We start from the raw sequence: 16,394 nt of genomic DNA on the forward strand, positions 1-16,394 counted from the left end.
GCTACAGCTCCATGTCTGCACCTTCCCGTCCAGCAGACAAACATTTACTGAGTGTCTGCGATCAACAGCCCTGGTTTAGCAACACCAACTCCAGCAGCCTGCTTGATATATCCCGCCATGCCCTGGTCCCCAGCAGCCTCGGTTACTGCTAGGAAAGGAACCCCAACACACACCCCGGTCTGCATTTCCCCCAAACCACCTGCCCTGAAATGTCCAGCCCTCTCCTGCAGCATCCAGAGAAATAATAGTGGTCACTTGCTCCATTTAAGAGACAAACTTCAGCTGCTCGCCACGTTAACTGGAGTTACCAGTGATTTGAATTCAAACCCAGCCCTGGGTTGGTTTAGATTAGAATAAACCAAGTTTATTAACAAAAGGCCATGGGTTAAGAGATTCCAAATGAAAAGAAACCCAGTTAGAGATGGTTACAAGTAAATCAAAGGGAAAACACACAGCTGAAAGGCTAAAACTCAAGGCAGCAAGGCACGGTCTGTGATGAAGGTGATTTCACTTTCTGATTACTCTTGGTCTGGCCTGGCCAACTGGCTCTTGATCCTGACCTTCCTGGGAAGTGTGAGGTGCTGGTTTCCTTTGTTGTTTTAGGGGGAAGAGAATTTGGGGGTTCACTGCCCCTCTCCCTGTAGTTCAGGAGAACATGTCTCTCTGTGTTCATTGACACTGCTTCAGGAAGGAAGGTCTCCTGGGGGTGCCTTCTCCCACCCTGTCGATAGCTGAGTCCTCACCTCCTGTCCATGGTGGCCATATACATCCTAATTCTCTTGTTACTGGCAACCCGGATTAATTTCTATTCAAGCCCTGGGCAGACCTGGTTCTCCTTTGTTCAAATACAGACTTTAAAACAGACTCACAGAGTTCAGTCATATCTCCACCTGCAGCGTTCTCACCTGTGCTCCACAGTGATATTATTGACCAGTGTGGTGGGATTTTCAAATGATAACTCACAAGGCAGAGTTTGTATAGGTCACTGCAGCTGTGTGTAGGGTGTGAATACAGGGGTGTGTGGGTTCACACTGGGCAAGCAAATTCTGTGCACAAGGGTTGTGCAGCAGTGTAACAGCAGCTGTGCCCCACCCCAAATAAAGCTGCATTTTGGTTGGTTGCTGAAGTGTTCATGGTGCCTAAAACCCTTTCAAACCCTGTGGATGTTTCTCAGATCTCACTCTTGGACTTTTCACCAGAACCTCCCCCTCCAGGCTGTAATTGAAGGGGAGAGATTGCAGATCAAACAGGTCACCTTGTGGAGAGAATCCAAGACACAGAATGAAGGGCCCCCTTCACAGAGGAAGCCAGTTACCTGGATCTGGAAGCAGCAGTGGGAGACGAGGAAGATGAGACCATTGATGAGGAAGAAGGAGCCACCTACTGCCAGCTCCCGAACCTGAGGAAGCTTCGAGCTGCAGAGAGAGGAGAAGCTCAAATGGAACCAGCAGGTTAACGTCCCTGCTGAGTGTGATGTACATGATGCCCGTGTGTCTGTGCCTCTAAGACTTGTGACAAACTCCCCTGGATCTCAGGAGCCATCCAGCTGAGATGTGAAACCCATGTGAAATCGAGGGAGGAACCTCCACAAAGTGAGTAGGACGGGGAGCTAGATGAACAAAGTCCCTAACATACACAAACCACCCCGTTCTCTCTGCCCAGTGCCGCCTCCCCCAGGCTGGTGGAGAGGGGCTGGCTCTTTCCAGCTGGGCTCTCCTGGTCAAACGGGCATATCCAGTACATGCAGGAGCATAACCCAGAGCCCCCCTGGCCCTGTGACATTCAGGGTATGAGGGAAGCTACTCCCAGATGAGCCCTCAGCTGACATGCTCCATGCCCCCACCACGTCGTATTGGAATCCTGCAGCTTTGTGACCCCAGGGGCTGCCCAGCATGTGAGGGGAACAGGCTCTCCAGGGAGGTACGCAGGGAGACCAGGGCTCAGAGAGAGGGACGGAGTTGCAGGGGGTCTGAAAAAAGGGGGATCAGGGTTAGATACAGAAGAATGTCACACCCGGCTGGGATCTCTGGAAGGCCTGGGAGGTGAGGGGCAGATGTTACCACGTTACATTCATCTCAGGAATTAGAGGGGGTTGGAGACTTCTCTGTGGGAAACTCCCTGCACCCCTGTACCACACTGAACCCCAATGCTGCACTGTGCCCACATCTTACCCAGATGAAGGCAGGGCCTCCCGGTGTGGGATCTGCCGGCTGGAATAGGTTTCCCAGTGCACAGCAGGGCTAAGGGGCGGCTGGTCCCTGTCTCAGGTGTGAGCATCAGCCAGTCACTCCACTGGGACCGGGGACCTCTTTGCAGATCAGATCCCTGCTTTCAGAGAAGAATTTGAATCTTATGGTGCTTTCACCCCTGGGGCCCGAGCACCTCAGGGTGCACCTTCGTCTCCCACAGACATGGGCAGTAGGGTATCCTGGTGTATTGGTGACGGCAGGGGGACGGGGTGACAAGAGAAACTGATCCGTCTCCTGGTGATAATCATGAAAGAAGCAGCAGGGCTGGGTCCTCTGTGAGCCAGGAGAACAGGGCTGCGAGCTCTCCACAGCAGTGCCCAGGGCTGTGAGCTCTCCACAGCAGTGCCCTCTTAGTGCCAAACCTTAGTGATCGGCTGGGACCCTTTCCCCCCCACAGCATGTCGGGTACCAGGGCCTGACACTCAGGGCCGGCTCCAGGCACCAGCTTCTCAAGCAGGTGCTTGGGGCGGCTGTTCCGGACAGGGGCGGCAGTTCCAGGTATTCGGCCGCAATTCGGCGGATGGTCCCTCCCTCCGCCTGAGAGTGAAGGACCTCCTGCCGAATTGCCACTGCAGATCACGATCGCAGCTTTTTTTAGATCGCGACTTTTTTTTTTTTTTGCTTTTGGCTGCTTGGGGCGGCCAAAACCCTGGAGCCGGCCCTGCTGACACTGACCAGAAAAGGGGGAGATTTGGGGTTTGTTTCAATAAGCATGTAAAGGCTGCTTTCCCACTCTGAACTTTAGGGTACAAATGTGGGGGCCTGCATGAAAACTTCTAAGCTTAACTACCAGCTTAGATCTGGTCCACTGCCACCACTCCCAAATGCTAATTCCCTTCCCTGGGTAGCCTTGAGAGACTCTTCACCAATTCCCTGGTGAATACAGATCCAAACCCCTTGGATCTTAAAACAAGGAGAAATTAACCATCCCCCTCCTTTCTCCCACCAACTCCTGGTGGATCAAGATCCAACCCCCTTGGATCTAAAAACAAGGAAAAATCAATCAGGTTCTTAAAAAGAAGGTTTTTAATTAAAGAAAAAGGTAAAAATCATCTCTGTAAAATCAGGAGGGAAAATAACTTTACAGGGTAATCAAACTTAAAAAGCCCAGAGGAATCTCCTCTAGCCTTAGGTTCAAAGTTACAGCAAACAGAGATAAACACTCTAGCAAAAAGGTACATTTACAAGTTGAGAAAACAAAGATAAAAACTAACACACCTTGCCTGGCTGTTTACTTACAAGTTGCAAATATCAGAGACTTGTTCAGAAAGATTTGGAGAACCTGGATTGATGTCTGGTCCCTCTCAGTCCCAAGAGCGAACCACCCACAAAACAAAGAGCACAACAAAAGCCTTCCCCCCACCAAGATTTGAAAGTATCATGTCCCCTTATTGGTCCTTTGGGTCAGATGTCAGCCAGGTTACCTGAGCTTCTTAACCCTTTACAGATAAAAGGATTTTGGAGTCTCTGGCCAGGAGGAATTTTATAGTATTGTACACAGGAGGGCTGTTACCCCTCCCTTTATAGTTATGACACGCCCCCCAAATCACAGATAGTGTTGGACAGCCGGTTCCACACTGGCTGTGATTTCTTCCTGGAGCTCTCAGAGAAAACAGAGTTAATAAGACACATGCACCTTTAGACATACTACTGATTACATAAAAACTAACAATATGTTTCACTTTCCAAGAACAATTTTTAACCAGTTGATTCTGGGAAACTTTCCCGGGAAAGTGCATCAGCCACTTTGTTAGAAGCTCCTGAAATGTGTTGTATTTCAAAATCGAAATCTTGGAGAGCTAAACTCCACCAAAGAAGTTTTTTGTTATTCCCCTTGGTGGTATGAAGCCACTGTAGCGCAGCATGGTCTGTTTGTAGTTGGAAACGCCGTCCCCAAACGTACGGGCGTAGCTTTTCCAGTGCATACACAATGGCGTAGCATTCCTTTTCGCTGATTGACCAGTGGCTTTCCCTCTCAGACAGTTTCTTGCTGAGAAACACAACAGGATGAAATTCTTGATCCAGTCCTTCCTGCATTAAAACTGCTCCCACGCCCCACTCGGACACATCTGTGGTTACTAGAAACGGTTTGTCAAAGTCTGGGGCCCTTAGCATAGGGTCAGACATGAGTGTCACCTTAAGCTGGTTAAAGGCCTTTTGACCCTCATCAGTCCACTGAACTGCATTTGGCTGTTTCTTTCTGGTTAGGTCTGTCAGTGGGGCGGCGATTTGGCTGTAGTGTGGTACAAATCGCCTATAATATCCGGCCAAGCCTAAGAAGGATTGGATCTGTTTCTTTGACTTTGGAACCAGCCACTTTTGGATAGCAATCACTTTGGCCTGTAGGAGATTTATAGTTCCTTGACTCACCTGGTGCCTCAGGTAAGTCACTCTGGTTTGGCCTATTTGACACTTTTTAGCCTTAACAGTAGGTCTTGCCTGCTTGATGTGCTCAAAGACTTTTCCCAGGTGCTCCAGGTGTTCTGCCCATGAATCAGAAAAAATGTCCACATCATTGAGGTAGACAACTGCAGATGCTCCTAATCCCGCTAGGAGACCATCTACAAGTCTTTGGAAGGTGGCGGGTGCATTTTGCAGCCCGAAAGGGAGTACATTAAATTCATACACCCCTGCGTGGGTGACGAAGGCTGACCTTTCCTTGGCGGGTTCATCTAGTGGTACTTGCCAGTACCCCTTGGTTAAGTCTAAGGTAGAGATGAATTGGGCATGTCCCAATTTCTCCAATAGCTCATCTGTGCGTAGCATTGGATAGTTGTCAGGACGAGTTACAGCATTTAGCTTACGGTAGTCCACGCAAAAGCGTATTTCCCCGTCTGGTTTGGGAACTAGAACCACTGCAGATGCCCATGCACTCTTAGAGGGGCGGATTATACCCATCTGTAGCATGTCCTGGATCTCCCTGTTTATAGCAGTTTGGGCATGAGGTGACTCCCGGTAGGGTGGGGTTCTAATTGGGTGAGCATTACCTGTGTCAATGGAGTGGTATGCCCGTTCGGTCCACCCTGGGGTGGCTGAGAACATTCGCGCAAAGCTTGTGCACAGCTCCTTGATCTGCTGCCGCTGCAGATGTCCAAGGGTCGTGGAGAGGTTCAGCTCTTTCATGCCACCATTACTTTTTCCTTCGTAGTAGACACCTTCAGGCCACTCCACGTTATCTGTTTCCTGGCTGTAAACTGGGAAACCTTTAATTCTCTGGAATAGAAGGGGTTAAGAGAATTAACATGGTATACCTAGGCTTTATGTTGGAGGTGGGGGATGCTATGAGATAGTTAACAGCTCCTAGGCGCTCCTGGACCATGAATGGTCCTTCCCACGATGCTTCCATTTTATGGGCCTGGAGCGCCTTTAAGACCATGACATGGTCTCCTACTTTGAAGGACCGTTCTCTGGAATGTTTATCATACCAGGCCTTTTGCTCTTCCTGAGCATCCTGAGGTTTTCTTTAGCAAGAGCTAAAGAGTGTCGGAGGGTGCTTTGTAGTTTGCTTACAAAGTCTAGAATATTAGTTCCCGGAGAAGGCGTAAACCTCTCCCATTGCTGCTTCACCAACTGTAATGGCCTCTTAACCTCGCGGCCATACACAAGTTCAAATGTGAAAACCCTAAACTGGGATGTGGTACAGCCCTGTAGGCAAAAAGCAACTGCTCCAACACTAGGTCCCAATCATTGGAGTGTTTATTTACAAATTTACGTATCATGGTCCCCAAAGTTCCATTAAACCTCTCCACCAGGCCATTGGTTCGATGGTGGAAAGAGGTGGCAACCAAGTAATTCACTCCATGAGCTTCCCGCAGGTTTTTCATGGTCCCTGCCAGGAAATTAGTTCCCAAATCTGTAAGGATGTCGGAGGGCCAACCTACCCTGGCAAAAATGTCTGCTAATGCCTGGCGCACACTTTTTGCCCTGGTGTTGCTTAAGGGTACTGCTTCCGGCCATCGGGTAGCACAATCCATGAAAGTCAGTATGTACTGCTTTTCTCTGGGTGTCTTCTTTGGGAAAGGACCCAGAATATCTACAGCTACTCGCTGAAATAGGACCTCAATTATGGGTAGTGGCTGGAGAGGGGCTTTGACCTGGTCTTGGGGCTTTCCCACTCGTTGGCACACCTCACAAGACCGGACATAATTAGCAACGTCCTTGCCCATTCCCTCCCAGTGGAAGGACTTCCCCAACCGGTCTTTGGTTCTGTTCACTCCAGAATGGCCACTGGGATGATCATGGGCTAAGCTCAAGAGCTTTACCCGATACTTAGTGGGAACTACCAACTGTTTTTGAGGATGCCAGTCTTCCTGGTGCCCACCAGAAAAAGTCTTCTTGTATAAAAGCCCTTGTTCTACCACAAACTGGGATCGGTTAGAAGAGCTGAGAGGCGGTGGGGTGCTCTGTGCCGCCGCCCAAGCTTTCTGAAGGCTGTCATCTGCTTCCTGCTCGGCCTGGAACTGTTCCCTTGATGCTGGAGACATCAGTTCTTCCTTGGACTGTGGACTGGGGCTTGGTCCCTCTGGAAGCGATGCAGGTTCTGGGGCTGTTTCCATTGACTGTGAACCACTTTCCGCTGGTGCACTATGTGGTATCTCAGGCTCTGGCTGAGCCTCTTGGGTAGGGTTATCTGCTGCTTCTGCCAGGTCAGGCTCGCTGGTGCCCTCTGGCGTTGGAGTGGTAGACGGGTTTGCAAGCGCTGGACTCAGTGCTGGCAGTGGTTCTGGTGCTGGTTGTGTTGCCAGTTCCGGTTCTGGGACTGGCTTTGGCTGGGTCTCTGGGATTGGATCGACTATGGCTGTTGCAGTCGTTGGCAGGGGATCCGGTTCCACCGCCTTTGTCTGGTCTCTGGGGCTGGTGCGGGCAGGGCAGGGGGTGCGGGGCTGGAGGCAGGGCAGAGGGTGCAGCAGGGGCTGGCTGCAGGTAGGGCAGGGGCCCCCCTGCTTCTACCACCCTGGCCCTTTAAATAGCTGCCGGAGCCCTGGGGAAGGACCGAGGCAGCAGAGGGAGCTGGAGCCCCAGCACTTTAAATAGCTTCCGTCAGCTGGGGACCGGCCTCATTGCAACCCCCCACCACATGACATGACTCCCCCTCCCCCCATTGCAGCCTCCCCACCACATGGCATAACTCCACCTCGCCCCATTGCAACCCCCCGCCCCATGGCATGACTCCCCCTCACCCTATTGCAACCCCCTTCCCCATGGCATGACTTCCGCTCCCCCATTGCAATCCCCCACCCCATGGCATGACTCCCCCTCCCCCCATTGTAACCCCCCACCCCATGGCATGACTCCTCCTGCCCCCATTGCAACGCCCCGCCCCATGGCATGACTCCCCCTCACTCCTCTGTAACCCCTCTGCTTCCCACTGCAACCCCCCGCCCCATGGCATGACTCCCCTTCACCCTACTGCAACCCCCCGCCCCATGGCATTACTCCCCCTTCCCCCATTGCAACCACCGGCCCCATGGCATGACTCCCGCTCCCCCACCACTGGCCCCATGGCATGACTCCCCCTCGCTCCTCTGCAACCCCCCCTGTTTCCCACTGCATGACTCCATCTCCCACCACTGCAGGCAGGGGCTGGTGCGGGCAGGGGCTGGTGCGGGCAGGGCAGGGGATGCAGCAGGGGCTGGCTGCAGGCAGGGGCTGGCTGGAGACAGGGGCTGGTGGGGGCAGGGGGTGTGGGGCTGGCTGCAGGCAGGGGCTGGTGCGGGCAGGGCAGGGGATGCAGCAGTGGCTGGCTGCAGGCAGGGGGTGCGGAGCTGGCTGCAGGCAGGGGCTGGTGCGGGCAGGGCAGGGGATGCAGCAGGGGCTGGCTGCAGGCAGGGGCTGGCTGGAGACAGGGGCTGGTGGGGGCAGGGGGTGTGGGGCTGGCTGCAGGCAGGGGCTGGTGCGGGCAGGGCAGGGCAGGGGATGCAGCAGTGGCTGGCTGCAGGCAGGGGGTGCGGAGCTGGCTGCAGGCAGGGGCTGGCTGCAGGCAGGGGCTGGTGGGGGCAGGGGGTGTGGGGCTGGCTGCAGGCAGGGGCTGGTTGCGGGTAGGAAAGGGCGTGCGGGGCTGTTGGGGTCACTAGGCCTACCTGAGCCAAAGTTCTTCCATGTTTAACTCTAATCAGCCTCAAAAACCAAGGACAGGAATTGGAATGTGTAAACAGTCAGTTAGCAATTACGACCTTGCTCAGACCAGGTACCAAACGATAACGATGAGGTTTGCATGTTTCTAGCTGGGGAAGGGGTAATAAACTAAGGGTAAACAGAACCAAATAACTGTTTAGAGGAGTGTTACTAACAAGCTAGATTTATAGCCCTAGAATGATTTAATTGCTTAAATGTATAAACATGCCTTCGGTAGAGAGGGGAGGGGGAGTAGAGGGGGGTGATAGAGAGGGGGAGAGAGGGGGGGCTTAGTTGTAAAATGTATAAGAAGAGAGAAACTGTTTTTGCTGGTGTGCTTGATTTGAGACTTGCCTGTCTCCTTGCATCACTTTGAGATCTCAAATAAACTTTGATTGTTTCTCCACCCTGGTATGTTTATTGGCGCGAAGCACACTGGGCAACGAACCCCACTGTTGCTGTCCTCGCACCCCCTTCCTGCAGCCAGCCCCTGCTGCACCTCCTGCCCTGCTTTCAGCCCCGAACCCCCTCTCCTGCCCGCAGCCAGCCCCACACCCCTTGCCCTGCCTCCAGGCAGACACTACCTCTAATCAGCCCCTGCCCTGCCCCTGCCCTGCCTTCAGCAAGCAATATATGTAATATGTAATTTTGATTTTATTTATATAGTTATGGAAAGTAAATAATACATGGAAGAAATGAAAAGGGTTTTTTACGTATTTTTTTTTTTACTCATCCCTGTTGGGGCCCCGCCTAAAATGTTCAAATTGGACCCGCACTTCCTAAAGCCAGCCCTGCATACAGTAATGGCAAAGTTCTTGGTTCAGGCTTGTAGCAGTGATAGAAGCACAGATCAGAATGAAGTGCCTCTACCTTCATCAGGGCTAGGTAGCGTGCCTGAGGTAACATCAGACAGTGATGCACTCATGCAGTCTGAAACGGAAGAACCAAGTCTAGAGTCATCAGAACCACTGGAAGTTTACATGGAGGAATATCCTCCATACCCACCACCACCTTACCCATCAGGAGAACCAGAGGGACTGGGAGAGGACTCCTTCAGTATGCGACCCCCTGAAGTCACTGGACAGTTTTCCTTACCTCCTGGGAAGAGGACGAACTTACGTAAAACTGGTTCAGAGAGGATTGCCCATGGAATGAGAGTGAAATTCAACCCCCTTGCATTGCTTTTAGATTCATCTTTGGAGGGAGAATTTGACCTTGTGCAGAGAATCATTTAGGAGGCTGAAGATCCCAGCCTGCCCCGTGATGAAGGAATTACAGCACTTCACAATGCCGTGTGTGCTGGTCACACCGAGATTGTAAAGTTTCTGGTACAGTTTGGTGTGAATGTTAACGCTGCAGATAGTGATGGATGGACCCCTTTACACTGCACGGCATCTTGCAAGAACGTCCAGATGTGCAAATTCCTAGTGGAATCAGGTGCTGCTGTGTTTGCTATGACCTACAGTGACATGCAGACAGCTGCAGACAAATGTGAAGAAATGGAAGAAGGCTACACCCAGTGCTCTGTTTCTGTGCGGAGTGCAGGAGAAAATGGGGATAATGAACAAAGGAGTGATCTATGCACTCTGGGATTATGAAGCACAGAATGATGATGAGTTGTCCATGAAAGAAGGAGACTGCATGACAATACTACGCCGGGAAGATGAAGATGCAATTGAGTGGTGGTGGGCATGGCTAAATGACAAGGAAGGATATATACCACTAACCTGCTGGGGCTGTACCCAAGGATTAAACCAAGGCAAAGAAGCTTGGCATGAAATTGCACAGAATCCCGAGTTATGAAGTTCTAATCAAGGGCGATTTATCACTTCTCTAAAAGAAATCATTTTGTGTTAGTTCCAATTTCATGAGACTTATTTTAATAACAATGTAACTTGAAAGCAATGAAGAATGTGCTTGAAAACAAATGAAGGATCAATGGATTCACAAATGGAGGAGGGCATTCCATAAGCTGAAATGCTGCTTACAAGCAAATGGCATTGTGCTATATCTGGCCTAAGCAAGCCTGACGTTCAACTAGTGCCCTCTACTTTTCAAAACTGCAGGTTCAAATCAAGTCTTTGGAGCACATCCACAGCTGGGATGGGTCATTCAGTCCTTTGTATAGAGCTTCCTTTTTTAGCCAAGTCCCTCCAGAGGTATGAAGCAGGATTGAAGACAAGATGGAGACAAGGCATCAGCCTTTTATAGTCTCTTGCCGTGTGGTCTTTGCTTTCTTTGTCCCAAGGACACTCTCTCCAGCATGTGGCATAGAAAAACCTTAGAGTTCTGTCCATAGGCAGGTCCCTGCATGCCTTGCTGAGTCACAAGGTGTATCTACCTTCTCTCAATGGGTCAATTGTATAGGTCATGGTCCTTAGTGGGCCATCAAGCAGGCTAGGCAGAACTAACACCAACTTGTCTGGGGTGTTCCCCGGAAGCATAGCACAAGTTTGAAATACAGACAGTATAGAGCCAATATTCAGAACGTCAACTACAAAACTGCTACACATATACAGAGAGCATAACTCTAATCAGCCAATCAGAACCTCTCCATAGACCCCTTCCATGACAACCTTTATACAATATTGGCTGCAAATATAGAACAGTGGTGGCAACGGTGATCTATACAGTTACAGATTATGTCAATAGCGTCACAGGAGGTGACACGGCATCAGTGAGACCGATATTGGAATACTGCATCCAGTTTTGGTGTCCTCCTTTGAAAAAGATGTTGTGAAATTGGAGCTGGGGCAGCAAAGAGCCACCAAATGTTCTGAGGGCTGGAGAAAAATGCCTTCTAGTGAGCGCTTGAAAGAGCTCAACCTCTTTAGCTTCTCAAAAGAAGATTGAAAGGTGACTTCATTGAAGTGTTGAAGTGCCTTAATGGAGAGAAAAGATTGGGTATTAAAGGGCTCTTTAATTGAGCAGAGAAAGGCAGAACAAGACCCAGTGGCTAGAAGGTGAAAAGAGACAAATTCATATTACAAATAAAGCACAAATATTCAACAGCGAGAATGATTCACCACAGGAACAAGCTACCAAGGAAAGTGGTGGATTCTCCATCTCTTGATGTCACTGAATGAAGACTAGATGCCTTTCTGGAATGTGTTTGCCCCCAAAGTAGCTATGGTGTCATACAGGAGGCCTGTGACATGCAGGGGGTCAGATTAGATGCTCTAATGGTCTCTTCTCACCATCAAGTCTGGTAATTTCTGAAAAACGGAGTGTGGCATTGGGAGCAGCGTCTGAGGTTTTACTGTCTAGTCGGCTCGCTTCCTAAAATGAACACGCCTTGAGTGGGGTGATCCACAGGGAGTAGCTCAAAGCTCCCAAGTGCCTGGCCAGGGGCAGGACATTAGCACAGCAAGGGAGGGGCGTGGCAGTGACATCACAAAGGCCTTTTGCAGGACCTCAGACTATTGGTCAAAGGTGGTGACCTCACAGAGAGATGCTGACATCAGCCAGGCAGGACAGAGGCGAGTGGCCCGGGAAAGCTCAGAGACCCCTGGGGCTTTGCTTCAGCAAGTCTCTGTCTCGAGGTCTCTCTTTGAGGACTGAGAAAACATTCGGGTTCACGTACGTGAGTGGCAGGAGGAACCTCTGTCGAGTGTTCTCCTTCCCTTTTCGTGATTGTACTAGAAAGCAGACGTCCCTGTGTAGAAGGTAAGAGCCTCCTCCAGGTGTGAAACCTGTTCAGTCTGATCCATCGGGTGGGAGTTGAACAGCACGGCCGGAGTAGCCATGGGGGGGGCGAGGGGACGGAACGGCACAGCCGGAAGAGCTATGGGGGGGCCACGGGGGCGGTACAGCATGGCCGGAGGAGCCATGGGGGGGCTGCGGGGGCGGCACGGCCTGTCCGGAGGAGCCATGGGGGGGCCGAAGGGGCGGCACGGTCAGAGGAGCCATGGGGGGGGCGCCACGGCCAGAGGAGCAATGGGGAGACCGCGGGGGCGGAATGGCACGGCCGGTGTAGCCATGGGGGGGGGGGGGCACGGCCGGAGAAGCCATGAGGGGAGGCCGTGGGGGCGGAACGGCATGGCCGGAGGAGCCATGGGGGGGCTGCGGGGGTGGCACGGCCTGTCCGGAGGAGCCATGGGGGGGGGGGGGCGAAGGGGCGGCACGGTCAGAGGAGCCATGGGGGGGGCGGCACGGCCAAAGGAGCAATGGGGAGGCCGCGGGGTCGGAATGGCACGGCCGGTGTAGCCATGGGAGGGGGCACGGCTGGAGAAATAGTGCCCCGGCAGTGATCCCCACCAGTAGCGTAGCTGCGGGGGTGCAGGGGAAGCAGCCACTTCCCCTCAGCACATTTTCCAAAAGCGGTGCCTTAGTTAGGGGTTACCATAGTGCCAGCAGGCGGGGCCCTCGCTCCGCTCTGAAGCTTGGCCTGCCCGGCCGGCGCTGACCTTCTGCATGCAAAGGGGGGGGGCACGGCTGGAGGAGTCATGGGGGGGCGGCACGGCGGGAGGAGACATGGGGGGGGGCGAGGGGCGGCACGGCATGGCCAGAGGAGCCATGCGGGGGGGCACGGCCGGAGGAGCCATGGGGGGGCCGCGGGGGCCAGCCAGAGAAGCCATGCGGGGGCTACGCCACTGATCCCCACCAGTGACCTGGGCCATCCTTTGGCCTCTCTGGTGAGAACCCTCAGCCTCCCGTCCTCAGCCTCTACCCTGACTGGCTGAGCAGGGGGTTATTCACAGGGAGGAGACTCAGGTCCTTGTTCTCTTTTAAGACCAAGTAAATAAGTCATAAGCAGTTCTAGGTTTGATGAATTTTGCTGCTTCTCTGCATTAATTGTCTCTGAGCAGCTCATGATTCTCTCTACCATTGCAGTTCTCCTCAAATACTTGCTGAATAATTACTGTGCACTGTTGTTGGTCTGGAACTCATCTGAGAGCACTTTATTCAGGTCATTCAATGTATGAAATTCAAGATCCGATGGTTAGTTTGAAAATCAGGGCTCTTGGGTCCTAGTCCCAACTAGACTTACAGACCAGCCAGCCTCACTTCCATAGCTGGAGAGAGACTGGACTACATCATTAAACAATCCCTTTGTCAGCACCTACAGGATAATTTGGTTCTAAGGACCAGTGAGCATGGACTTGTCAAGAACAAATCATTCCAAACCAATCCTAGCTCCTTCTTTGGCAGGGTTCCGGGCCTAGCGGAGGTGGGTAAACAGTAGATGTGATCTCTCTTGGTGTCACTAAGGCTTTTGACACAGTCCCATGGGACATTCTCACAAGCGAACGAGGGAAATGTGGTCTAGATGTAATCAGTGTAATGGGAGTGCAGAGCTGGTTGAAAGCCCAGACTCCAAGAGCCCTTCTCCATGTCTGGCTGCCCAACGGAGAGGCAGTACCTACTGGGTCCGGCAGGGATCAGTCTGGGGGCCGGTAGTATTCAATATTTTCCTTAAGGATTTGGAAAATGGAGTGGAGAACATGCTTCTACAATTTGCAAATGACACCAAGCACTTTGGAGCACAGGATTGGAATTCAAAACGCCCTTAACAAATTGGAGACTTGGTCTTCTTGAGCCAGACTCCATGGCTGGGCCCCTCTCTCTAGACTGGGCTGATGTGAAACCCCAGAGCCAAACGCTCCTCCTCCTGGGCAGTGCGCTCCCACCTTCAATGGGCAGATGCTGCTTAGCGCTGTCAGAGCAGCTTTTGCTGGGGGCTTCTCCCAGCACTTTCCAATAGTGGGAAAGTATTAAATCCCCGTTTGACTGCTGGGGACAGAGCCAGAGAGGGGGGAGCAATTTGCTCAAAGTCCCACAGGGAAAGGGAAACACCCAGCAGTGGAACCAACAGGAAACCCAGCAATGGAACTCAGGAGTCCTGACTCCCAATCCCCTGGTCCAATCACTCCAGCGGAGCACACTCCCTCTCAAAGCAGGGGGAGCAGACATGAGGGCCTGGTTGTAATTGCCAGCTGTGGGAGGGAGTGTGCAGCAGTGGTTAGCGAAGGGGCCTGGAAAGAAGGCCTGCTGGGTCCCATCCATTCTTCTGACACTTGGTGTGACCCTGAGCCAGTAGCTTCCCCTCCCCAGGCCTGGTTCTCATCAGTGGTGTTGGGGTCGCAGTCCCGACAGCCCAGGGGGGTCAGGAGGCTCCAGGAAGGTGTGTAAAGTGCTGGGATGTCGGGATCCTGGATGTGCTGTCACCCCCGCACTAGGGCGGTGTCCAGCACCCCCTCCTGCTGGCCCTTGGCAATAAGACAGACTCTTGTTTTCACAGCCAGCCGATCGTCCCGTGCCATCGGCCTGCCTGCTTGCTGGGAAAGGTAACTCCTCAGCTCACCACCACCTTCTCCAGCTTGCCTTGGGCTTGGAGAGTCAGGAGAAGGGCGAGGGACGACCCTGAATATCCTCCATCCATCGCTCCGTCACCAGAGCAAGTGAGTGGCATTAGGATTCCTCGGTGGCGTCACCTGTCTGTCCAGGGAGAGGCAGAAAGAGCGGGAGAGAATCTCTCCCAAAGGAGACTGGATTTGCAAACAGCCCCCAGGAACCCCTCGCTCTCAGACCGGAGAGGGGCTTCTCCAGAGCCATCTCCAGTGTGTTTGGCAAGGTCCCAGCAATGGGGCTCCCAGCCCTTCCCTTGTGGGAGACTGTTCCCCAGGCTGAGAGTCTCTGAGCTGGGCCAGACCCGGTGAGCTGCTGAGTATGGAAATCAATGGGAACTGAGGGGGCCCTGGCCTTGCTATGCCTAGGGACTTTGAAGTGGGGAATGGTTTCCCAGAAGAAGTCCAGACTCCTGGGTTCAGGGCTGGCTTTGGCAAGTGCAGGGCCCGATTCCTGGGGAGGCACTTCAGAGTGCCGTCTGGGGGAGGGGGCCCAGCGGGGCTTGCCGTGCTCCATCTGGAGGTCTGGCTGGGGTCGCGGAGCTGCGGGGCTGTCACGGTCCGGCCGGGGTCGTGGTGCTGTGGGGCTGCTGAGCTCCGGCTGGAGCTCCAGCTGGGATCACGGGGCTGCCCCGTCCGTCTGGGGTCGTGGGGCTGCGGGGCTGCTGCGGTCCGTCCGCGGTCGTGGAGCTGTCGCGCTCCGGCCGGGGTAACGGGGTCACAGGGCTGTCGTGCTCCAGCCTGGGTTGCGGGGCTATGGGGCTGCCGCGCTCCGGCTGGCGCTCTGGCCAGGGGAGCGGGGCCCCTGAAGACGACTGCCGCTGGGGTGAGTGCGCGGGGCCCTCTTAGGCGCGGGGCCCGATTCCGGGGAATCGGGCAAATTGGCCTAAAGCCAGCCCTGCCTGGGTTCTGTTCCTTCTCTAGCTTGGGCCGGGGGTCGGGGGGTGTGAGTGTGGCGTGGGGTAGCAAGAGGGAGCTGCCTGTCCAAAGTGACCAGTGGTCTTTGTGACTGACCCCAGTGCTCGAAAAGGACGAGACTTCCCGGTTCTTGCAGCCCCAGGGATGACGAGGGGGAGCGTTGAGGGGAGCAGAGCATGCAATGAACTCCTGCCAGTGTGTGTAGCTTGCCCTCCCTGCACCCCCGTGGGGGGAGCAGGAGCTGCTCCGGCTGGGGCAGGGATGGGGAGGGACCAAACAGGCTGGTTAGTGAGAGGCTGCCTTCACCCCAGACTCACGCCTGCTCCCCGCTGGGTTCCAGGATGGCCGGCTCCTGAGGATGTTCAGGAAGAAGTCTCTGCAGGTGGCCCCAGAGCCTGAGGGAAGCAGCCACCATCTTCCCCAGGAGCGGAGCGGCCCCTCCGTCCCCGCTGGCGGGGAAGCAGATCCCGGCCGCGCCAGGAGGTGGAAGTGCCCAGCCTTCTGGCGGAGGAAACCTGCTCCCGGCACAGGCGCCGAGGTGGGAGCATCACCTCCCAGGCCAAACTGGAGCTGGGCCAGGCTGCGGCTGGGCAGGCAGGACCCAGCCCAGGGGCGGAACCGGGCAGGGTGGCTCTGGGGCTTGTTGTTGTGTGGGCAGCAGCGGCCCCAGGAGCCGAGCCCCAACTTCCAACAGGGGCCATCGCCCTGCTCGGTCAGTGAGGACCTTCCAGCCTCCCCAGGGCAGGAGGTGGAGGATCCCTCTGCC

General features: G+C 53.8%; 1 protein-coding gene and 1 pseudogene across 1 annotated transcript in view; one reads left to right on the forward strand and one right to left on the reverse strand.

Moving 5' to 3' along the window:
- LOC135975228 (Fc receptor-like protein 2) overlaps positions 1-16,394 on the reverse strand; it is a 154,335-nt gene that overhangs the window by 44,008 nt on the left and 93,933 nt on the right. The window lies entirely within an intron of this gene.
- LOC135975506 (apoptosis-stimulating of p53 protein 2-like) lies at positions 9,249-10,374 on the forward strand (annotated as a pseudogene).

This window comes from Chrysemys picta, chromosome 13 (genome assembly GCF_011386835.1).
Source record: "Chrysemys picta bellii isolate R12L10 chromosome 13, ASM1138683v2, whole genome shotgun sequence".
Classification (NCBI taxonomy): Eukaryota; Metazoa; Chordata; order Testudines; family Emydidae; genus Chrysemys; species Chrysemys picta.